At 39.6% G+C, this 25739-nt stretch overlaps 1 protein-coding gene and 1 pseudogene across 1 annotated transcript in view; both read left to right on the top strand.

Moving 5' to 3' along the window:
• The window catches only part of PIK3R1 (phosphoinositide-3-kinase regulatory subunit 1), a 562158-nt gene that overhangs the window by 78105 nt on the left and 458314 nt on the right, over window positions 1-25739 (top strand). The window lies entirely within an intron of this gene.
• LOC116278403 (B-cell CLL/lymphoma 9 protein-like) lies at window positions 1192-9930 on the top strand (annotated as a pseudogene).

Genomic DNA, 25739 nt, shown 5'->3' with positions numbered 1-25739 from the left:
TACTTTGACAGCTCTGAGCACAGTATGATTGCCAGTTGTTACTTCTTTCCTTCTTGGTGTCAGGGACAGAGAGGGAAAAGCATTCTCAAAGAAAGTGACCCCTTGACCCACAGCAACCTCTTTTAATAAATCTTCCTGTAGAAGCTTTGAGAAAAAGCAGAACTGATTGGGCAGTGTCTTTTCCCCCTTCTGGATAAGTTTTCTAAATATGTAATAAAGAAGATCAAGGTACATGTAAGATTTTGGTTTGAGAAAAATGTGGCATGGGTGGACAGTTTCTGTTTAGACTTCATCCCAACATGGCAAGGTGAAGGGATGTATTGAAAAGTATCTGTTGCTTTGAATTGATATCAGGGAATAAAGGCTAATCTATCATAGCTTAGAGAACAACCTTAAAAATAGTATCTGTTGGGAGTTGAGTCTTCTTTATTTTTTACAAAGTAATATATTTCTATTCTAGAAAATTTGGAAAATATAGAAAAGTATATAGGCAAAAAAGAGCAAAACAAAACAAAAAAAACAACTAACCTTTAATCTTCCTTTCTAATGTTGGCATTAGGTCTTTTATCCCTTCTCATCTTTTACATCTTTTTAAAGATCGTAATCATACCCTATATTCACAGGGTCACATTTGTAAGTTGCTCTTTTCACAGTAATAGCATGAAGTGAACACATTCCCATGTCTTTAAAAACCTTTCACGACATTACTTTTAATGGCTGCAGAGGATTCCAAACATTGAGTTAATACACTTGGTTGAAGGTTGATCTTTCAAGAACACCATTAGGAATTTCCACTCCCCCTTAGCACCTTTGTCAGAATTGGAAAGAGAAAGAAGAGAGAAATTACAATTCAAATCAGTTTGTTTGTCTCCTTTTTAAAGTGGTGAAAGGTTTGGTTCAAGAGAATCATAAGACAACAGGATTTTCCTTTCCACATGGACCAGAGCTGAAGTGAGGCAACTGAGCAGGAGTCTGATGTGGCAACAGGCTATCAGGATTCCCACATCGGCAGCCAACCTGTTCTGGCAGGGGCATTGCCTCAGCCACAAGGCTGCATGGTGACAGTTCAGGAGCTGACAGCATGTGCTCATATTGCAGAGTCACCACATGCATGCCCTGTCTTGACTAATTGGGTTGTTTCATTTTAGACATTCTCCTGTCACAGAACATTCCGTGCTTGTACAAGCGATAATGAGTTACCCCGGGGACAACCTCTTCAGAACTAATAAATCTGTAACTCTTAGAGTACTGAATGCATCCGCCCTTCTCTAAAGTTACAAAGCAATGCATTAATAATATTTAATATTAAAAGATTTGTGTCAGGATGGAGTCTGAAACATTGTATGTTAGCAATTAACCCTTTTGTTTGCGGCCTTAATGAATGAGATTAGAATTGGATTTAAGGATTTCTTAAATGGCAAAGTCTAGTGACCTTAATTACTCTAATCTTACCTGACCTAGATGAATAAAATGCATTTTCAGCATGTAAACTGGCAAGCGTTGTTACCTTATAATGTGTAAGCTACTGGTCTGATCTCTAATGTTAAAAACAAATAGAATTAGAAATAATGAAAAACACACTAACTTATGCATAAATCTCCAAAAACAATTAAGGGTATCTCAAGTCCGGGCCATATAACATCATCCAACAATCCTTTCTTAATTTTTAAATAAAAATTTCTTTCTTGCCTCCTGATTACAAAAGTTTTACCTACCTGTTGTGAAAACAACAGATGATTAAAAAAAAAAAAACTTAGAAAGTAAAAGCCACCCATGATCTGGCCACCCAGATATAACCATGTTCACATTTTGGTTTCTATTCTCCCCGGGGAATTTTCTTCTATGCATATGTACATAGGGATATTTATTTCCTCATACGTGGGAATGGGATTACATTGTACTTATTGTTCAAGATTTCACTGCTAGTTGAGTAGGAAAACAGATAATACAAAAATAGCCACCATGGTAGGTTCTATAGGATTTGACACACATAGACTTCCTGGTTCCCTGGTCAGGAGGTGCCTGGGTGGCCTGAAAGTCTGCTGTTTGTCATCTTTAGTCCTGGTGGAAAGTTCATCCAACTCCCCCTCACTGAGGCCTTTTCCTACCTTCAGCCTTTGAAGATCAGTGATTCTCAAGCTACCTGGGGGTGGGGGGGAGATGCAGTTGCTTTTTCATTTTGTTTTAAGTATTCTTTTTTTGTGGTAAAATACACATAACATAAAATTTACCATTTTGCCATTTGTAAGCATACATTCAGGGGCAGTAAGTATATTCATGATGTTGTGAAACCGTCACCAGTATTTGTCTGCAGAACGTTTTTCACTTTCCCTAACTGAAGCTCTATGTACACTAACAGTAACTCCTCATTCCCCTCTCCCCCTAGCCTTGCAACGAGAAACTGCTACTTTTTGACTCTGTCAATTTGACTATTCCAGGTACCTCATATAAGTGGAATCATACAGTATTTATACTTTTGTGTCTGGCTTATTTCACTTACAATGACTTCAAGTTTCATTCATGTTGCAGAATATGTCAAAAATTCCTTCCTCAGGGCTGAATAATATGTATGGATATTCCATGTTTAAAAAGTCTGTTCATCCTATGAATACTTGAATTGCTTTCACCTTCTGGCTATTGTGAAGAAGACTTCTGTGAATATGGTGTACACCTCTCTGTTTGAGTCTCTCCTTTCAATTCTTTTGAGTGTATATCCAGAAGTAAAGTGGCACAACATGTGGTACTTCTATTTTTAATTTTTTGAGCAACTGCCATACTGTTTTCTGCATAGTGATGGATAAGAGTTCCAATTTCTCCCTCACCAAGACTTGTTATTTTCAGGAGCTTATTGTTGTTTGTGATAACAGTCATTCTGATGGGTATGACATGGTGTCTTATTGTGGTTTTGATTTGCATTCCCCTAGTGGCTAGTGATTTTGAGTATCTTTCCACATGTTTATTGGTCATTTGTAAGTCTTCTTTGGTGAAATGTCTTTTCAAGTTGGTTGCTAATTTTTTTTAATTGAGTTGTTTGGGTTTTTGGTCATTCTTTGTTTTGTTTTATTGTTTAACTTCTCTTCCATTGGAGATTGATACTTTTATAAGATACAGTAAGATTACTACTACTGAATTATTGGATATCAAGGTGAAGGATGTTAAGACAAAGTCCTAGTACATCTCTTTTTTGCCATAATGAAGTAGAGGGATCGATTTTAACCCCAAGAAGAATGGCTTGAATATGATTACAGTAAGAAAAATCACATTTGAAGGCCATACAAGAGAAGAGCCTGTGTCCCAAAGGCTCTAGGGATTCTGGTCTGAGTGACTCCGGCCTCCCAGCACCATGCCAGACCCAGGAGGAATGCCTGAGCTGAAGATTCAAATCCTCAGAGCAAGGTATGGCAGGAAATTTATGAGAGGCTTAATTATCACAGTCGTTTTAGATAAACAGAGACACAAGGTTTTAAGTACAACCCTTCTGAGCCTAATGATTTCCTCTGTGATCATGGACTTCAGAAGAAACTACTAAACCATTCTGGAAATAAGTCCTTGGTTCACAAGATGCTGAGAACTAATTATTTAATGCATTGAATTGCGTGCATGTTGTTAACTACAGAGTATGAAGACATGATTAGAAGAGGCACCATGGAGCTCTTCACCAGCTACCTCTCGGAGGCAGATGTCCATGGACGTATTGTTCCAGAAGAGAATGGAACATTGTCTTCCAGAAAGCTACTAATTAAAAGCTGCTAACTAACAGCAGCTTTCCCTACAGTCCTGAAGATTGCTGCTCAGCCTATGCAGGTTCAAAACTGTTTTGTGTGATGAAGCTGGGAGGAGAAAGGGGAAAAAAAAGACCAAATAAATATGTATAAATTGGGGATGTGCAAATGTCACTGATGACATTCTATTTGTTACTTACATTTTGGAATTCATTGCAACCCATCTATCAATGTCTTTTTCTATTCTTTTTCTTTCTTATCTATGAAAAGAATATGATGATAACATTACCTACCTTATAAGATTCAAATGGGTTAACATATGTAAACATATTGGCACATGCTAAGTGCTCAGTAAATGTTAACTGTCTATATCTATATCTAGACATCTCTAGATGTTTACTTATTTCTTCATTCATTTAAATGTACACAAGCAATGTATAGTGTGTGAGAGATCAATTTAAAAATTACACATCTGGGCTTTTTAAATTGAAAGCTCTAGTATAATTTTACAGAACGTAGCACTGTTGATTTCAAGTTAGACATTTTCATTGTTTTTTGTGGCAAAAGCACACCCCCCCTAAGAGCAAGGAGTTGAGTCATTAGGTGTGGGCAGTGGAAGCAATCTGCAAGGGCAGGTAGCCTGCCAGGTGTTTCATTATCTACAAAGTTCATCATCTCTTTTGGTTTCCCTACAGAATTATTAGTGCCCATTTCCTATGACTAAGTCTCTTGGTCTGTTGGTGAGAAAAACAATTATATGGCAAAGCACTGAGTGATGGCTGCCTTGGCTGGGTGTTGCCACTCACACTCAGTGTGCTCCGAAGCATGACAGAGGTGACATGTTAACTAGGCTCAGCTAAAGTGAAAGATGGCCAATGGTTGTTTCATTTTATAGTTTCAAGTCTACATCCCTTAGCTTACTGCACAAAATAGAATCTCGTGGCGAGGACACTTTGCCAGAACAGTGAAGAGGTGCTCCTAATTGAGCATTCATATCTGAAATTCTTGATGAGTGCCTTGCCTGGGTACAGATATCGGTAGCAAGTCTGCAGAGCTACACCCTTCTGTTGGCAATGGGAGACTGCTCTGTGGATTGCTGAGTTTCTTTATGGATTTCACTGGGTGCTCTCTAGATAAATATGGAAATTTCTTTTAAGATGACCAGTGGCCACTAGGGATGAATGCTCTAATTACTTTTAGTGACAGTAAATAAAATTACTTTGAAATGGATCAGAGGTCTTGTCTATAGAGAAAGGACTCTCTTAGTTATCCTTATACTTGGCTAAATTGGTCTTCTGAAATGAGAATGTATATCCCTGAGAGACCTGAGTATTCATACTGAACTTTTTTCATTTAAAAATAATCATTTAAGGGGCAGGGGTGAGCTCTAATGCTAAACTAGAAGTAGCAAAAATGAGATAGTAAGAAACTTATTTTTATTTTTCTGCTTCCTAACTTTCCTCCCTGACATTCTCTAAATTTCTATTATTGGTCACTTTTTTGTTGTTTCTATGTCCTTTCTTGACACCCTCAGCCAATCTCTTGGTTTCAAATATCACCATTGCTTTGTGAAAAACAACTGGATCTCTCTTTACAGGTTGGGACTTTTTATTACATAAGATAATAAATTTTAGATTAGATGACAGTCATCTAAGCCATCTTTTTTTTTTTAACTTGCATCTGGAAGCATCTTGATTCTTTTTCCTCTAAACAATAATAGGATGAATCTTTCTACAGCCAAGTCATGATCATGTCACTCCCATCTTCAGAAATCTTGAGCAGTCCCCCCCCACCAAAAAAAGTCCAAATTTATAATCTAGCCTTGAAAACTTCCCTAAAATTTGCCCCAACTTACCTTTCTAAGCTTATTTCTTATATGTTTTGTTTACATGGTCCCTTCCAGTGGTTAAAACACTTCAAGAGATGCAGTGGGGAGACAGAAGAGGCAAGGGTGCCAACTCAGTGCCAGGATGTGCCCTGGACCAAAGCCTGTTCCCCCTATCATGCTCCCATCCTGCTTCCAGGAACTGGATGTGTCAGCCCAGTTTTCACCTAGAAATTCATTTCTGTTTAGGAGGCAGAGATTAGTTTTGGAAAGTTCTTCAGTGTCCCAATGTAGATTAAAGAGCAAACTGAACTTCCTGAAAGATGCAGATTGCCTTTGAGAGCATGACTCCCAGACCCTGAGCCCTGCGATCAACACTGCCCTGCAGTAATCCTTGTGTATTGTGTGCCCTCCACACGCAAGGTTCTCCTCTAGCAGCGGGAAGCCCACTCAGAGAATGCTGAAGCTGCAAGACCCACTTCCAGAACACAGAAAAACAGAGAGGAACAAGGCATACAGGTGCCCAGCATAAAGGGGCACACCCAGCAAGCAGCAGACCACTGTCCCTGCCTCAGCAACTGTTTCTGTTGCAGTCCAAGAACTCAGAGAGCCTGTCCCTGTCTGTGACTTCAGGCTCAGCGATTCAACCAGTGCATTCCAGTAACCCCGAAGGGAGAAACTCCATCACAAAAGAGAGTCAGAGCCCAAGTCAAAGCAGGAGATGATGGCTTTCCCTTACAGTGATGTCCCCATCTTGGAATCCCCTGGTTTTCACATTCTCCAGGCAGAGTGAACAAGGGGGCTGGCCAGTCAATCCCAGTCCTGGCCTTGTGACTCCAACAGTGGGAGCCAAGAAAGCTACAAGTACTCCGTGGGCCAGGTGGGAACAAGGACCTGAAGAATGGGGCTGGAAGTGATGCCAAGGGAGCAAAGTATTTCCACCCACTCCCTTGATCAGGGAGCTCTCAGGAGTAAAGAATATAATTCTGCTGATCACATAAAGTCTCAGGATTTCCAGTGCACAACGCCCTTGTGAACAAATTTCATGACCCACAGGTCTTCGAGACCTTTCCATAGCCAGACTTTTGTCCAAAGCAAACTCTTGCTCAGAAGATATTAACCAAAATGGTGCTTATGTTATCAAGCTGCAGAAGCTGCACTGAAGATCAAGTTGAAACTGCATCCAGAACATCCCTAGCAGCAAGAGAGTAAGAAAGAAGGCCCCTCTGAATCCACAGATATCTGCCGTTGGAATGATCTGAAACCTCTCTCAGTTTCAGGCAAGCAGAGCCAGAATTCTTCCCTGAATACCAGACTGCAGCCAACTCAGTGCATTCTGGCATCAGCACCCACACCTGCTGCTCACATGTGTCCCCTGGCTGGGGTAGAAAACAGATTCCTTCTGCAGGCAGCCCTGCCAGCTCTACTCCACTTTCCCTGCATGGTACAGGGCCAAATTTGATGTTCCCAAACCAAGCAGTTACCTCTGTCTCCCACAGGGACAATGGCTCTGGCAGATCCCCATGCCCTCATCCCATCTCCTGCACTGGTGTCCAATGGAGAGCCCCCCACCCTGGGGGAGGACCCAGATAGACTGCCTCATGAGCAGCTGGAACATCAGGAACACTCCTTATGAACTCTCAAATCCGTCATATGCTTTCCCCTGATGAGAAAGCATCCATAGCAGCACAAAGAATGCAGGATGCTGGGGTATTAGATGGACCTGCAAAGAAACCAGAAGGGTTGACACAGACCTTAGTGGCTCAGTAATGAAGCCTAGGGAAGGGACTTGTGTCCCGGACAGATGTGGAGTCTCCACTTGTCCATCCAGATTAGAGATGTGCCTTTTTCTCTAGATGAAGTGATCTCACCTTCCATGTACTCCTAGTCTGGGCCCCTAGGATCCAACCACCCAGATCATAGGACTCCTGAGCAGATAGTTTGACTGAAATTACAGCAGGAGTTTTTAATAAATAGAAGAAGAGGAATCAGAAACAGGCTACTCTACCACAGTGCTCCCTCCAAGATACAGAGGTTTATCAGCATGAACCTTGGAATTTGTCCCAGGGCCTCTCTCTCTGTACCAGATGACCCCTAGTGAAGGCTGGGCACCTGGCCAAGCAGAACCTTATTCTGAGAGTATGACTACAGCACGTTCTCTGCTCCTAGGGGCATGGCCCTTAACCCCAACATGCCAGGGGTCTTATATGTATGCTTTTCTGGATTGGCAGGAGTGATAAGCTCTGAAATGGAAGGGCAAATGTCCCCAACCCTGCATCCAGATCAGGGCTTCCTGCAGTCAGTCGGCCAGATAGTGTGTCAAAAATCCCAAATGATTGAAATTTCTCTCCTTGCAAGAGGGTCTTCAGTGGTTTAACTGAGGGAAGTGCTTTCACAATCTCCAAAGGCTGTCTGCAGAGATGTTTCAACAGCAGCTTGAAGAAAAATTTCGAGGTCATCTCCCTGGAATAAGCATAACAGGCATCAGACCCAGAATAGAGATGACTCAGATGATCCCAGGCTCTTAGTGAACTGTCCCATTTTCCCTCTGAGTTCTAACAGGATAACTTTCCAAAAACAATGCCCCACCCATGAGCCCTGGTTGGGGATTTGAGTTTGGGATGGTCCTTTATGTCATGAAGGGAAACATCAATTTAAATGTCAACATGGATCCAGCTCTCAGATGATACCTCAAAAGAGGAGAGGGTCATTGTGCTCTGGGGAGATGATGGATTATACTCAGGTGGCTCCAGGATGCTGCCTGCTGAGCAGAAGGTGATTCCCCTGCCACCTGGTGAGCATCCTCAGCAGGAGTATGGCAGGAAGCATCAGTGGTTTGCAGAATCTCAGAGAGACAATCAGACCCACCAACAGAACTAATGGCCAACTCTGTCATAGCCACAACTACTACTCAACCCTTCCAGAAACCCGATTAGCCTCAACACAGTTCCTCCAGTTTGACATGGCCCAGGGCAGAAGGCCTTGAATACATCTGTGGCAAGTAGCCCTGTGCTTTCTCCTGGTATGAACCCTCTGAAACCTCCCACCACGTACGTCCAGTCATCAATGCTGGACTTGCTGATCAGAAATCTCAAGTGCCTCCAGATTCTGTTGTACATAGTGGGCCTGACCGCGGGCCCAGACACTGCTGCTTTCATTCAATAGCCCCATCTTTGGATTTGCTGCTGCTCTGCGGGATAATCTGCTTCTGTGAATATCCAGGTTGTCTTCTCTCTGGTGCAGCTTGCCTCCAGAGGTACTCCTTCCCCACACCTGCTTTCCATCGTGATGTCTTGAACATCTAAGTTTGCCATGTCCAGTTCTACCTGACTATCTCATCATACCATCAAGATGGCAGTAGGCTCAGATGACAATTCCCCTCCAGCTCTTCTACTCTACTTCTCATCAATGAGTAACATGCCAGGAATGGGCATTAACACAGAAAATCCTTTAACTTCAGGTTCCAGTGCCAGCCGTCAACCTAATGGGAATGACCAAGCCCTCCAACCAGATGCCCTCCTTGAATACCACAGGGACCAATGTACTTCCCCATGGTGTTGTTTCAGTAGGGCCTGATTCGATGTCACACAGTCCTCTGATGGGTTATGGGTCCTAGGAGCCTCAAATGGTATCTCAAAGACAGTTACATTTTTCTCAGGAGTTCCCTCCAGTATGAATCTCCCCCACAGCAAGAATCATTTTCTTCATACCTCAAAATTCAGTGGCTACAGCACTTTGCAAATTTGGAGACCTGAGGGCTCCTGACTGCCTCACTGTGCTGGGGAATAGTATGCCTTCCATTCTTTCTGACTCAGATCTGCAGGAGGTCAGACCTGAGTTGAATCTGTCCTCTGTACTCCACCTGAGAAGCCCAGCCAGACACTGAAATGGTTCCTGTGAGGGGAAACAGCCCTGGGGTCCAAGATCTGTGTTTTTGCATAAGGGATGATGGGCAAGCAAATCAGCCCCTAGAAGGTACTAGCATTGCCTAGCATGGGAGGTCCGAGGTCAGTGGAAACTTGGGGCATCCTTCCAGATACAGGTCTATCCATTCCAAGCCTCAGCTCAATGAGATCCCTGGCCTCTCTCAGGCAAGTTGTGTTTCCTTCCCTTATGCCCCAACCCCTGGCCTGCTCATGCTCTGCGTCCCTCCCCTCTTTTCCCTTGGGCACTGTGGTACATGGCATTACTTTGAGGAGATAGATCTAGCAACGCCTCCATATCCCTGCTAAGCATCCTCCTGGTTTGGGAAGGGAGCGTGAGGTCTGTCCCCTGGGACTCTGTGGCTTTTTTTTCTCCCTTGTACCTTTTATTTCACCAGTATGTCCTTCTTTCCCCTGACTCTTATTTTTCTGTTTTCTTTCTATTTGAATTTCCAGGTGAATTTTATTAATGTGGGAGTGGAACAGATGCTAAAAATTATCCTGGATTTTTTTTTTAATTTTGTGGTTACTTCCCTTTCTTCCTCCTCCCCCACACAAACATTCTATGTAACGTCCATTATATGCAGTACGAAACCACTTGTTTGGGCTGTGATGTCAGAAAAATAAAACAAACTGTTTCATATAAAATTAAAAAGAAAAAGGCTTAATTCAAAAATGACTTCTCTGAGACTCTCCCTGATCTTCCAGGGAAAAACAAATGCCATTTTCCTTGAAACTTGCTACTGACATCTAATACTTTTCATCCATCCTTTTTGTGTAACATTTTTTTAAAAAAGTTTTATCTTTCCTATTAGTTGAAACTATATGAGAATTGGGTCTGACTCTGATTCAAATTTGGATGCTCCACAATGTTTTGCATATAGATGTTCATTGAATGTTAGGCAGATGCATATTTTTTTTTCTCTAACCACTTTATATTATTTCTAAATGGGGAGTAATGGAAGGAGCAATTAAAATAAGACTCACCAGTTGAAACACGACACTCAGTTTATGAAATTAGGGGGGAAAAAAGGAATCAGAGGAGGTTATAACCTGAGCTATAAATAGCTTCAAAGAAACTAAGCAACAGATGACAGAGGGGTCTGTATGCGCTTACAAGATGCTGAGGGTAAAAAACTAGAGTTTCTGTAAAGTAAGGGAAAGTTCATAGAGTTTGCTTCTTAGCAGTGCAATCAGGCAGTGTCAGAACTTACTGTGTTTCTTAGTCCGTGCAGGCTGCTATAACAAAAGACTCTAATAGACTGGGTGGCTTCAACAGCAAACATTTCTTTCTCACAGTTCTGAAGGCTGGAAGTCCAAAATCAAGTCTCCAGCATCTTCAGTATCTGGTTGGAGTCCACTTCCTCGTTCATAGGTGGTGCTTTTTGCTGTGGCTTCACATGGTAGTAGGGACTATGGAGCTCTCTGGGGTTTCTTTTATAAGGGCACTAATCCCATTCAGGAGCGCTCTATCCTCATGACCAAATCACCTCCCAAAGGCCCCACCTCCTAGAACCATCACACTGGGGAGTAGATTTTTTTAGAGTACAAATTTTAGGGGGAAACAAACGTTCAGTCTCTAACGCTATGGTTCAGCACAGACTCAGAAAGCACCCCCCACATCAGATCAAGTGAAAAGTTGTGCTGAGGACAGCCCTACACCGCCAGAGGTGCCTCTTGAAGCTGTGGAAACTGGGGATTTTAATAAAATTCTTCCTAATAGTGTCCCTTCAGACAAGTTGGAGGTTAAAATTTTATCAGATCCAGTGCTATTATAAAATAACTCTTGTGGCTCCCCCAAATTAGTAAATTATTCAAAGCAGCTTATTTCAGCCAGCCCCTGCTTAGTTAAATGAGAGCTAAGAAATAGAGTACATATGGAAAACAGAAAAAGACCCTTGGGTCTCTGCACGGCAGAAAATATTCAGAGTCCATGCCCACATCCTAATTTTTTGCAGCCATCCTCTTTTTCTAGTTACTATTTTATATAGTTTATTTTTTATTGAAGCATTATTAATGTACAATATTATATAAATTGTAGGTGTACAATATAGTCATTCACAATTTTTACAGGTTATATTCCATTTATAGTTACTATAAAATATTGGCTATATTCCCCATGTTGTACAATATATCCTTGTAGCTTATTTTATACATAATAGTTTGTACCTCTTACTCTCCTACCCCTCTATTACCCTTCCCCCCTTCCCTCTTCCCACTGGTAACCACTACATTCTTTGCACCTGCAACTCTGCTTCTTTTTTGTTACATTCACTTGTTTGTTGTATTTTTAGATTCCTCATATAAGTGGATATATATCTAAAAACCCCCCACTAATTTGAAAAGATGACATGCACCTCAGTGTTCACAGCAGCATTATTTACAGTTACCAAAATATGGAAGCAACCTAAGTGTCCACCAACAGGTGAATGGGTAAAGAAGATGTGGCATATGTATGCAATGGAATACTACTCAGCCTTAAAAAAGAATGAAATTTGCAACAACTTAGACAGCATTATTCTCAGTGAAATAAGTCAAAGACAGATACTGTATGATACACTTTATTTTTACTTACATTCAAGAGTGAATCTTCTGAAAACTTCATTTTTAAAATGTTTTCTATTCGACTTTCTTAGGTAGCATGATGACAGTACTCTGCAAGTAGTCATAGACAAACATGGACAATAAAGGTGTGCTTTTAAGAAATGTCATTTCCAACATTCTTAGCTTCTAAATGCAGTGACAATGAGGAACACCAGTGGCATTGCTGCCATGAGCACCAGGTACCAGCCACAGCTTGTCCATCAAGAATTGTGTCACTCTCCTGAGTTCAGTGCTCTCTAGTTACTCACAGGTGTGCCGACTTTAAGTAAATCCAACTCATGAGATTTAGACTTGCTAAATAGAAAAGCTGGCAGAGTGATTATCTGCTAAAGCAAAGGATCTTTTGCCATGTCAGTGCTTTAAGTAACAAGCTGATTTAGTACAATTTAAACTTTGAAAACTATTATTTCCTAGGAAACTCTCTATTTGCTGGAAATGCAATACACCTGTATTTTCTTCATTGCTCTATCACAGACTTTGACAATTTCTGAAGCCAGCCAGAAGTAGGATACACAGCTAATGGTATGTGTGATGTGCTGTGTGGCTTGTGAGTCCAGAATAAGAGGCCAAAGAAGAAAATACCTGTTTCAGCACTGATTTACTGTGAATCAGTTTTGAACCTCAGAAAAGTCATTTTATTTTGCTCACAGGGAAATCATTAAGCGACCTACTCCACCTAAAGTTGTTTAGGTTTCTGCAAAGAAAGACACTGTGATTGGGTTTGGCAGAATAATATATTATATGGGGGAAAATGAAATCATCACAGAATACTGGAGCTTAAATGGTCCTTAGCATCCTCTTAATCAGGCTAAATCCTTCATATTATAGATGCAAAAAGTACAGTGGGCATCTTAGTTTTGTCTGCCCAGCATTTCTTCTCATCTTCACAAGTCAACCTTAAAAGATGGAACAACTTCCAATGAAAAGTTCCAAAGAAGGACTGACATTACTGGCTTCAGTGGTGGAGACCTTCTGAAGTGGCTCCTCTGAAGGTTCTCGACTTAAGTCACGCTAGGTACATGAAGATTTTTCATGTATAGTGGGTACTAGATAAAGTCAGCTTATCGTGTGAATTGAAAGAATGCTCCACGTTCATTATTGTCATCAAATAAAGCAGGTTTGGATTTTGTTTTTGGATGATTTTGATTTGTTTTGGCCCATGGTAGGGTAGAACAGAGACTGGAATTATAAATTATGGTGCATAATCAGGCATTAACCGGCAAATTTAAACGCAGCTTTTAAGTTTGAATTAGTCTGCTTAATGTCTAAACCACATAGTTCCTCCTTCTATCTATAGTCCAGCCTAAAACATAAAAGATAAAGCAGTCTCTGGGTTGAGATTTAGCCCTCTACTCTGTCTTATATTCTAATCTCCAAGAATGTAGAATTTGCTGCAGTGGCATGTTACAGAGACATGTTCTGTCTTGAAAATAAGTAAAATATTTCCTGTTAAAAATAGATACAGAGATTAGTGGTGAATAAATCTCATTAAGTTTGGAATCTGGGTTGACTTTATACGATGGTTCTAGGAGTTCTGGGGTTTAGTGACAGATTATAGAAGTATTTGAGGATTAAAGAACTCATCAAATCCAGAAAAAAATGAATGGCCTTCAGGGATATTCCCCTCCCCCCCAAATATACATATATGTATGTATGTATAATATCTGTATCTATATATACTATATATATATACTTAGAAGAGAAGGATCAATGACCAAGGCTTTAACTTTTCAGAGACTTATATTTTTTCCATTTCTTTTGGAGAAGATGACTCTATTCTGAAACATGTCCACTGGAACAACAGGCCAAATAGAAGGGCACACAGTGTTTTCTCAGTGATCGTGTTAAGAACTGAATTCCCTTGCAGGTAAAAAGAGCCTGGCCTAATCTCAAATCCTGTCTCTCCCAATTTAGTTGCTATGTAGCCTATTCAGTTAGTTATTCTCCCTCACAGAGCCTCCATTCCTTCAGCCTAAAGTGAGAGGGATAAGTGTGAGGATAGACTTCTCAATCACAAAATAAACTTTTAAAACCATGTTTGATTAAAAAAATAATATTTAAGAAAACCCGAAAGCAGACATCTACTTTTATGTTGACTGTGTGAAAGGCTTTTACTCTTCCTGCCTCCTCTGTACCTCCAAGTGAGGCACTGCTTCAGTATCTGCTTTCTCATTCCTTGTTCAATAGTTGTTTATGGGCCTAACACAGGGAGAGACCATGTCCCTTCAAGAAGAGAGTACCAGACTTGTGGAGAAAAGAACTTGAGACTTGACTTCTTCATTATCTTTGACCTTGGAAAAATTATTGCATTTCTTTGACTTATGGTTTCTCATCTGTAAAATGGTATTATAGACCAAATGTTGGTCCCCCCCCAAAAAAATTTGTTATTATGAAGCTGTAACCTCAGTGTGATGGTGTTTGGAGGTGGGGACTTTGGGGGTTAAGTTTAGATGAGGTCATGAGGGTGGAGCCCTCATGAATGAGATTAGTGCCCTTAGAAGAAGAGTCCAAAGCTGCCTGTCTGTCTGTCTGTCTGTCTCTCTCTCTCTCTCTACCATGTAAGAACTCAGTGAGAAGGTGGCAGCCTTCAAGCCAGGTAAAGGGGTCTCACCAGGAACCAAATCAGCTCGCACCTTATTCTTGGACTTCCCAGCTTCCAGAACTGTGAGAAATAAGTATCTATTGTTTAAACCACCCAGTCTATGGTATTTTGGTATAGCAGGTCAAGCTAAGACAGATGGGGATAAAAATATCAACCTATTTTATAGACTCCTAGGGGTCACAAATGAGGCATTGTATATAAAATCTCTGCAAATTTTCAGTCAGTAAACAAATTGCAAGTACTGTGTTAGGAACTAAAGAGATATAAAAATGAAACAAGCACAGATCCTGACCTCAAAAAGTTCATAATTTCCTAGGTGAGGTAAGACCCATGTATAACCAACTATGATACAAAAGAGAAAGGGCCATAGTAATTCATTCTTCATTTCATTCATCCATTTATCAAATATATATTGCACACTACTGTGTGTCCAGTGCCATTCTAGATTTGGGGCATCAAGAAACAAAAGAAATTCCCAGGGCTCTTACAGAGCTTCTGTGTGAGTCATAGAAGTAGTCAGTAAACAAATGCATAAATATGAAATAATATCTCCAATGATAGGAACTCCTCTAATGAAAAATAAAGTAAGGCTATGGATAATGATGAGGGGGACTTGGCTATTTTGTACAATATGATGAGAAAAGACTTAGGTCATCAAACTGGAGGGTCTGTCTGATAAGGGACTTTTTTCCAGTTATACATCCGTGTGTGTATATATATATGTATATGTATATTCTTTTTCATATTTTCCACTATAGGTTGTTGTAAGTTATTGAATATAGTTCCTGGTGCTATACAGTAGGACCTTGTTGTTTATCTATTCAGTATATAGTAATTTGTATCTGCTAATCCCAAACTCCCAATTTACTCCCCATCCATTTCCCCCCCTGGTAACCATAAGTTTGTTTTCTATGTCTGTGAGTCTCTTTCTGTTTTGTAAATACATTTATTTGTATCATTTTTTTAGATTCCACATATAAGTGATATCATATGGTATTTGTCTTTCTCTGTCTGGCTTACTTCACTTAGCTCCTAGAGCGACTTACTTCAATCTAGGTCCATCTATGTTGCTGCAAATGGCATTATTTCATTCTTTTTTATGGCTGAGTAGTATTCTGTTGTGTCTATATATATACACCATATTTTCTTTTATAAGGAACATTTGCACAGACACTTCCATGAAGTGAACAGATGAGCTGAACAGGTTTCTTGGAGAATAATGTTCCAAGCAGAGAGAATAGTAAATGCAAAGGTCCTGAGACTGGAGGGCTAGTCATGAAAAAGATTCTTCTAAGAGGCTCTGGGAATTCAGAGTTGTGAGATTCTTTCTGGCTGGAAGTTGATAATGGTATAAGACCCTCAAGATCAGCTCAGGGAAGACAGGGGTCCTGGTAAAGAGGAGGCTTGTATAAAAGCGTCACATATTTTACATTGTATTTTATACTCTTTATTCTTTTGCTTAGATCATATCTCATAAATTTCTATCATAGGTACATATTTATAATTATTATCCAACCCTCAAAGAAAGTCATAAATGATCACATTTCAGTTTCCTGTGAACATAATAAATGGACGTTGTTATCGTCACTCCCTTTCCCATTGCAGATTATTAGTATCATCATCTTCAGACACAGGATAGATTGTAGTTGAGAACCTATGCTTTGGAGTTAGGCAAACAGAAGTTCACATCCCGGTTCAACTGGTTACTAGATTTCTGACCTTGAGGATGTTGCTTGGGCTTTTGGAACCATAGTTTATTTGTAAGATGGAAATAATAATATTCTAATGAGTTTGTTATGTGAATGAGAATGTTGTGAAATTTTACACACACATACATACACAACATTTAGCACAGTACCTGATAAAAAGTAAATAATCCGCAAATAAATGTTTAAAAATAAAATAGTGGGAGGTACCCTGTTTTTACCCACCGCCGCCTCATGGAGGTAGTATTGAAAAACTGCTCACTGATGCTGGGTTTTTTTTTCCACTCTTCTTTAGTGAAATATTCACAAATATCAAACTATAAAGTAAAAAACTTACAGCCTAAAAGTCACACTATGAAAAATTTATCCAAACAGAATGGAAGAGAAAGTATGAATGGAAGTAACAAGAGTAAGTATTTACAAGTCTTTACTGTATAAAAGGGGCTTTAAAAGACATTCATCTATTTACTTTTTGATAATAATAATCCTGTAGCCTGAATATTATTTATTTTCCCCATTTTACAGATAAAAAAATGACTCAGACAGGTTGAGTGATTTTTGGCTAAAGTCATACAGCTTGTAAGTGGTGAGGCCGGAACTCATCTTCAGGTTTTGGATTCCAAGTCCTTGGGGTTAGTTATTGGGGCAACTGGTGCCTAAGAAATCCTTGCAAGTCTGGAAAAACTTCCAAGTGATTTACTGGATTGGTTGCATTATGGACTCCCTCCTACTTGTGGATTTTGCTTTCTCACTGAGGATTATTCCAGAAAGTTACCTAAGTCTCTTCACAAACCTTCAGATATTCCTGGTTTCAAGACAGCTCATGAAGTACCTAAGTTTCCTTTTGAATGGATTTCAGATGATCGATAATTTATACAGCCTCATTGGAGAGCAAGGTCCCTGCACAGTTTAGGCTCATGTGATCACTTGTCTGAGTTCTGCCAGCGCAGGGACTGTGTCTTACCCATCTTGGCACCCCAGGGTCCAGCAAAGAGCCTGGCACCCAGGAAGCACCCAGGCAGGGCTTGAGCCCCAGGCTGTCAGGCACTGTGATGATTGACATCTGCTAGCGTCACCAGTTTAGCTCTGACTTTTGCTGTAATGACCAGACTAAATGTCAGCTATCATGAGAAAACACACCACAAGGTGGTTTTTCAGTTTTTAGTTCTGAATCCAAGCCGCCGACCTGGACAATGAGACGGTGGCTCCCTCTTTCCTCCACACCTCCCATCTCTTCTCTTCTCCTTCTGGTTCCTTTTCAGAAGGAGCTTCTTTTGTAGAAGCCTGAGCCAGAGCTACAGGTCCTGTTGCCTCAATAGAGAAAATAATTTTAGAACAAAGATGTAAAATCACCTTCAGCTTTAAGCTTTTTGCACATCTGTGTTGACTTAAACCTTCCCGGTGGAGAGGAGTGGCATTGACCCTCAGACTGGTGAGGAGGTGGCATCGCACCAACCTGGGGTGGAGTTGCACTAGGTTGAAATCTCTGCACTGTCATGTCACATGAATGTATTGACCAGTTCAGGTATTGATCGCTTTACTCAGTATAGTCCTTGATGGAGGATTCCCATGAATATTCTCATTTTCCAGATGAGAAAGTTGGAACAGAGAGGTCAAGTGACTTGCCTAAAGTCACAGAGGGTAAGTGGCAGATCTGGGGTGAAACAAAGCCATTGGATTTCACATCCTGCACTCTTAACTATGTGACCTTGGATAAGTGAATGACCCTCTCAGTGTCTCCATTTCCTCATTGGTAAAATGAATAGAGGAACAACTCCTTCTATTTATGGTAAGGAAAAGACATTGAGATCATCCATGAAAAGCACCTGACACTTAGTAGGCATTTCAAATGTGTCAGTTCTCTCCCTCCCCTCAAATAACCTGAAATTGAAGAGCATCATCTCTTGAGCAATCCTTTAGAAATATAAAGCTAAAGTTAATCCCCACCAGCCAGGGCCAATGACAATAAAGCTGATTTGTTCAGACTTATTATTTTGTTTCAATAAAAGACCTGTCTCCAGTTTCCCGGGCAGACCCACAGAGCCAACCCAAACTGAAAACACGCGCAGCCATTGCAAACTTATTGTTGAAACATGACAGACACTTCAGGAACCAGGAAATTCCTTCTTAAAATGACTTGCTTCTTAGCCAAAGCAGAGATGCTCAAACAATACAGCAGTGCAGCTGTGGCCTTCGGGCGCACAGTGGGGCTTCATGCTCCTGGGGTGAATGGAAACACAGAGACACGCTTGCCAGCTGGCACTGTCACTCCAGGGACAAGATATGCGTGGCCTTGCCTTCCAAGTTGAGAGCAATTGCTGGCAGTACACTGTGAGCATGTCAAGTTAAGGGAATATTTTTTTAAAGGCCCATCACTGTTTTTCTTTCTTTAAATGGTAGCCACCAAAAAGTTATGCAAACACTTCAGCTGTGGAATATTTAATCTGACATTTGGCATGGCTCCCTTGTGGATCCAAGACACGAAGTATGCAGTATATGCCTCGCAGTTGTTTTGTTGCTTACTTAAAAAAGATAAACTAGTTACAACAGTTTAGTTTTCTTTCTTCTCACTTTTAGCTGGGTCGCTGCCAGGACCCATCTTTGATTCCTAAGTAATAGAATGACAGTTACGAGCCACAGCCCATAAGATGAATAGCTCGTTTAACCAGGTTAGAGGATTTAATACTTTTTGCTTGTTTGTTTGTTTTTTGGCCTGGCTGTAACCTTTAGGAGTCCCCGTGGTTATGGTTTTTTCAAGGGTTTGGCACCTCTTTTCTTCGGGTCTGATGTTTCAGGGTTTCATATGCTCTTGTGGAAACATTGACAAAACTGTCCTCCCATCGTCCTTGCCTTTGGGTTTTTAGCAAGAGGAGAACAGGCACCTTGCTGCAGGCTTCTGCCCGTCCCCTGGGACATGCATCCCCCGTGTGGGATCATCTGTCAGTGCAGGTTTACTCACCCTGTTCCTTCCTCTTCAGCGGTCTCACTGACAGGTGTGTTTTCCTAGGAGGAATCTCCTCTGGGTTCTCTTTATCAATCACATGGTTTCCAGTCCTCAGCAGGTAAGAACATCGCCACTCCGCAGAAAACACTCAGATTCTCAAAAGCTCGTTAGTGGGCAGTTCACATTTCTTACTACGTGGCAGAAAGGATGCAGGACCGGCCAACATTCCAAAGGGAAGGAGAACTTTTCCAAATGTTCCTCCACTGAAGAGTAGAACAGTTGCTTCATGTAAACAAACCTAATTCCTAAAGTCCCATCCTTCCTGCAGGTGAGCCAAGAAGGCTAAAAAGCACAAGAAATCATAGGAACATGATGACTGTTTCTCCGTTCTCCTCCACTTCCATGCTCATTGTTGTAACAACACTGATTTAAACATCAGGTCTCTGTCACCCAGTTCCAGGTGATGGCATAATTCTGCTTCAAAGAGAGACTGAAATGGTGCTTGTTCTGTATAAAGCAATGGGTGGGGAAGAGAAGGGAATCAAATGGAAATGCTTAGAAAAGGAAAGTAGAGACTGGCAAATCTGGATGTTTCCTTCATTCTGATTCGAGTTTCTTGGTCTCGTTCCAAATCAAAATTTATCTTTGATGCTAATGGAAAATTTAAAGAACACAGACCTGAGTGATAAAAGCTGTGTCTCAGTTTTATGGGTTTAGAACTTGAGGGGGTCAATTAAATGAGAAAGAATCTTCTCAGCATCAAAAAACTTTAGCCAACAGATGAAATGTGCTTGAGGTCAGGGAAATGCTAAAAGGATGGGCCTTTTTAGCAAATGTAAAACAGTTATGTATCCTGATCAGCAGTTTGTATTAAAAACACCTACCTAGAAATACTGTTAATGGCAGTTTTTCAAAAATTGTGGGGTAACAGGCAAATTTTACTTTCTCTTTATAATTCTCTCTCTGTCTTCCCTCCCTACCTCCTCTCTTTTATAGTTTTTGATATTGAATATTTGTTTCTTATATAAGTTGAAAAATGGCAATTAAAATGCACTCTTTCTCCAAGAATCTAGTAATATACCTTTGCTGGGAATAATATGCTGGTGAGTCCTGAAATGAGGTCATTCTGTGTGTCCTGACTGTCATCAGATGCTCCAGGTCAGAAAATTTCTATGGAAAGTTCCCAGCAGCCCTTCTACCAGAGGGCAAGATTCACAAGCTCTTTGCCCACTTTTTTCAAGCTTTATTTGTGCAAGAGGGAATTAATATCATGTTCTTATAATGGATCAATTATATTAACAATTATCATTTTAATTAGTTTAAATAAACTAAACTCCATAAGCCAAGAACATTTCATAGAAATTAATTCCCCAAGTTTTCCCAAAGTGTTTTCAGTTGTGAGGTGTCTTCAAGGTAGATGCCAGGGCATTTCTCAGTAAATAACTGGCAAGCAGTGTAGGGCATTTCAAGTTCCCTCATGTTCTGAAAATGTAACTTGCTGTGGATATTGAATAACTCTTTAGGGTTTAGGATGGCGTCGCAATGACATCTTACATGCTGACCGCACTGACTGGAGGCTGTTTCTGGAATGCTCTGTTGAGAGGGAGTGGGAGGAGCAGGCTCAGTGCTGATGCTCAGATGTGACGAGTGACATCTGCCTTGTGTCTAAGGCAGCAGTACCGGCGGCACAGTTGTTTTTAAACCATCAGACCTATTCTAGTATTTGACTAAATGAGTTTCTAGTGATTCACATAGAGATCAGCATGTTTTCCCACAATATTTAGTTGGAAATTATCTAAGCATATCCTAGAGGCTGCTGAAACTATTCCTGTCTTTCTGTCCGCTTGACTGCTTTGTTCACACCCACAAGCTTCAGCAGACCTTCCATTTTTAATTACACATGGGAGACTCTTTGTGTTTCATAGAGTCTGAGAACAGGAAGGGAGCTTAGGGACCTCTAATATTACCCCCTTAGTTTACAGATTGAGAAGCAGATGCCTGGAGAGATAAAGTGACTCCCTCAAGGTCACACAACCAGTTAACGGCAAAGGCCGTATCACCTGACTCCTAATCCAGTCTTGACTTACCACACCGTAGACTTTTTCATCAGACCATATTCACAAACTCTTGTAAGAGATTTAATAATTCAAATAGATGATGCCCTTCCAGAAGGACACACTGTAGAGTAGCCCCACTGGTTCTGTGTTCTTTTCTTTTTTTATGATGTTGAGCATTGAAAGCTCTCAATCCATGTTTGATCTTAAAAGAAAATGAAGGGGTGAAAACAAGAGGTTTATAGATCACAAGAATGCTATTCTTAATAATTTACCCTGTCATGTGCATTTCCCCCAGCCCCGTATCACTCTACCAAGCAAAGGAAGTTTTAAAGCAAGATGATTGTATGAAAGCAGTATTAAAGTACCTCTCATTATCTTTTGCCATTGGATTTCAGAAGTTTTCTTATTTATTTATAGATTGCAGTATATTCAATATATGCAGTGGAAACCTTTGAGCAGTGAATTAAAACTGAATTCCAATGGGAAAAAAACACTTTACTTCCTGCCATATTGCTGCAACAGAAATTTTATTGGCAAAGTAATTTGCAATATTATTCCCAGCAGAATAATTCTGCATATGTGAAGAGGAGTGTAATTGCCTCATTAAAAATCAAAAGAGGAAGAGAAAAAAGTGAGCAAATTGGGAGGTATGTTGCCATAACCACAGTTATGTATTAAACCTAATTTATGAAAAGCCACATTTATTAAATAGATAAAGAAAGTGGTGAATTGTCCTAAGATATTATACCCTATAAAGTTTAGGTTCATACAGGATTCATTAAAAGAAAAGAAAAAGAAATATACAGTGTCTATTACCAAAAATGCAAGAGTTTAGTAGAAGACAGAAGGAAAAGCAGTTGTAACAGCCCTTCCCTTCTAATCATTAAAACCAACTAAAAGACTACAGAGAGAGGAAGATATACAATAAAGTTATGCCAGCACTTAATCTTTGTGATTATGTCAATCTCGTACTCTTAACATTTCTGACATTTCTAACGGAAAAAAGATGACCTTTCAATGATAGCAAAGAATGATTCAGTGAGCTACCACACAACTGAGAGAATGATGTGGGAGTATGAATTTGTGACAAGTAAGAATAGATCATTCTGGAAAATTCTTCTAAATATCCCTTAGTTTGAAAGGACAAAGACTGAAAGAGTTGGGAGGCTGTGGGAGAAACCAAGGCAGTTGAAACCTGCCTCTGTTGTGTTTACATATCACAGATCCCTTGAGGAAAGTCAAAGTTGTTTTCCCTCAGGATTCTTTGTCTCAGAGGGTTATTAACGATGGTAATCTGGCGACACAGTGTCTGGAAGTTGGGTTATTGAGGAGATGAAACTTACCTTGTTTGGAGCTATTTCTGTGGCTACATATGAAGTGCATGGTAATATGCGAAAGGGAGAAGCTGGTGGTGAAGAAAAAAATTTATGCCTTTTCACCAAATAAAAAGGACATAATAGTGGGAATTTCTTGATGTCAAATTTGCCCCAGTATGACTGGTAATTAGAGTCTACTGAATAAAACAGAATATTCTCCCAACTCAGTGGAACTGGAACTTGAAGTAATTTCAAACATACATAGAAACAGCCTACAATAATAAATTTTTTAAATCACAATGGGTCATAATGCCCAATTATCTCCTCAACCAAAGGCTTCTGAATGATTTCAATGGCTGAACAGATTACATTAGCTTGTCCAGCTAGGCATTCAGCCTAGATTCAAAGGGAAGACAGGAAACTCACCAAAGTACAACAGGAGGAGATGCAAGACTCCATTTATACTATTTATTGTTTGTTTAAAAATGACAATTGTATGTAGTGTTGTTTTCTTTTTAACTTAAGCAAAGGGAAAAATGAGACTTCTGAAAAAATCTGTAATAAAAAATAAATACTACATTCCAAAAAAGAACATCGTTTTAGAAAATATTTACTCTGGGAAACTGAAAAGTAGATAATAAATATTTTGATTTTAAAAGAATAATAGAAAAAAGGGAAAACATGAACTCTAAGAAAAAAGAGATAAAAGATGAAATAGTAAAGGAACCGAAATTTAAAAGTACCAGCTTTGCTATGAAAAACAAGTAAATTATCTCAAAATTTTAAATGGTAGTATAAGTCAAAGAGACAGAGATATAGACATAGAGAAAAGAATCAACAATGCAGAAAGACAAATCAGAAGCCTGGAAGATGCATAGCAGGAAATTCTAAAGCACATAGAGAGGCAGGGCAGAAAACTAGAAAAAATAAAAGAGAAGTTAATAGATATAAAATGCAAAAACAGAGATCTTCAACATGAATAATGGGTGTGAATGAAATACTTGAAAAGAAGTTAAAAATACAGAAGAAAAAAACCTAACTGAATTAAAAGAAATTTTGTGCAGAGTAAAAAGAATTACTCCACTAGGTAAAATTACTGAAAAGCAATCAATTTTTTTTATGACATTCTGAAATTCAAAAGCGAAGAGCTCTAAAAGCATTGAGACAGAAGTCACAGATTGCCTAAAATGGGGAAAATGTCATGCTGACTTCAGACTTCTATACATGTTCACCAAAAGGCAGTAGTAGTTGGCCCAAGGCTGGAAACTGTTCAAATGCCTATTAACAGTAGAACGTATAAATAAGTTTTCTATTCACACAACAAAATAGTATATAGCAATAAGACTGAAAGATTTACTATATGCAAAAATATAGATTAATCTCCCCAAAATAATATTGAATGAAAAAAGTGAAAAAAAGGTAAATGCTACAGGAATTCATTTACATGAAAGTACAAAATAAGGTAAAACAAATCTATGCTACTAAAAGTCAAGTAATGGTTACCCAGGGCAGGGCTTAGGGGAAGGATATGATTCTAGGATGAGAGGAATACTGAGGACTTCTATGAGTGCTGAAAATATTCTGTTTCTTGATCTGCACTCATTTTATAAAGTATACTTAATTATTCATTTTGTGCAAATTAATCAAATTATACACATGTGATATGTATACGCAAGTAAAGAGTTTTTTAAATGTTGAAGTAAAATTAGAGTCACTGAAGATGAAGAGAATTCAGTGTATAGATGCTGTGGATAGATGCCTTGTTTAGGAAGGGGCTAGACATACTGAATAACCTTGGACTTTGCTAGAAGAATGTTTAGAGAAGTATTTATTTTAAAAATTTAATGATAATAACTAAATATGTAATACACTCCATAGCTTTCAAGCCAGAAGGAAGAAATAAATTTCATCAAGTTAATAGAAGTAAAAAGATGAAAGAAAATGCATAGTAAATAAACTTATTTTAAACATACCATTTCCAATAAAAGTAGGGTCAATTGAAGAAGTGGTTGATTTCAGACTTAGGAGAGGATAATAAGATGGTATAAGTAAACAACTAAATGAATAAATAAGGATGAAAGGATTACTCTTTCTTACCGAAGAAGTCCTATTAAATGTGGAAGAAATGAGGAAAACAGAAAATCTCCATAGAATACCATAATAATTGCCACAGGCAAGATCCACCAATAATTGCTAAAATTAGTGAGTAAAAGTTTGAGACACAGGGTATTTCATAACCTCAAAGTATCACCCACCGCCAAGACACAGTGGAGAAAGCTGGCAGATAATACCTTAACTAAATGAGAACAGTTAACATCCTCAATAGTAAGACCTAGTGACATCGTTTAACCCTATGATACCCTGTGAAGGGCAGATCTCTCTGGTGTTCTTCCTAATAAGCATAAACTTAATTTAATCCTGAGAAAATGGCAAAAACAGCCAAATTGAAAGATACTCTACAGGATACCTCACAAGTACTCTGCAGAAGTATCAAGTTCTTGGAAGACAAAATCAATCTTCTAAGCAAGATTCTGCCTCGTATTAGAGTCTTCAAAATCTTGGGCTACACTTTTCCAGCAGTCTCTCTACTCATGGACTTCTTATCAAAAGCAGCAGAGAAATAATGATAAAAGATAAAAAATAAAAATAACATTTGTCTATTTTACTTCTAACATAACCACCTTGAGAAAAGATGTAGGAAAAGAAGCATTTGGTTCCTTGGCCAAAGTGTCATGATCTGATCACCTGCGATAGTAGGGAAGACTGGGAACCTGTTGGTCCTTTGCCAGAGAACACATCAGCACTTAGAGCTGATGACTGCACTTCATGGTCTAACTTCACATTTTATTAAATTACAAAATGTAATTCAATATGACTGAGGCAATGAGGCTTAATGTGTTGGCTTGGTACATGTTAAAAGACGCAAATCGCTGGCAGCCACACTTCTGTGTTTAACCCACCATCCCAGCCAGAGCCATCTGCCTTTGACACCTTTCTGTTCTTTAAATTCTGAGGTAGTATTTTTATTTCTTTATGGCAC

This window comes from Vicugna pacos, chromosome 3 (genome assembly GCF_048564905.1).
Source record: "Vicugna pacos chromosome 3, VicPac4, whole genome shotgun sequence".
Taxonomy (NCBI): domain Eukaryota; kingdom Metazoa; phylum Chordata; class Mammalia; order Artiodactyla; family Camelidae; genus Vicugna; species Vicugna pacos.
The sequence above is the reverse complement of the archived record's forward strand: the minus strand, read 5'-3'. Positions and strand labels throughout refer to the sequence as shown.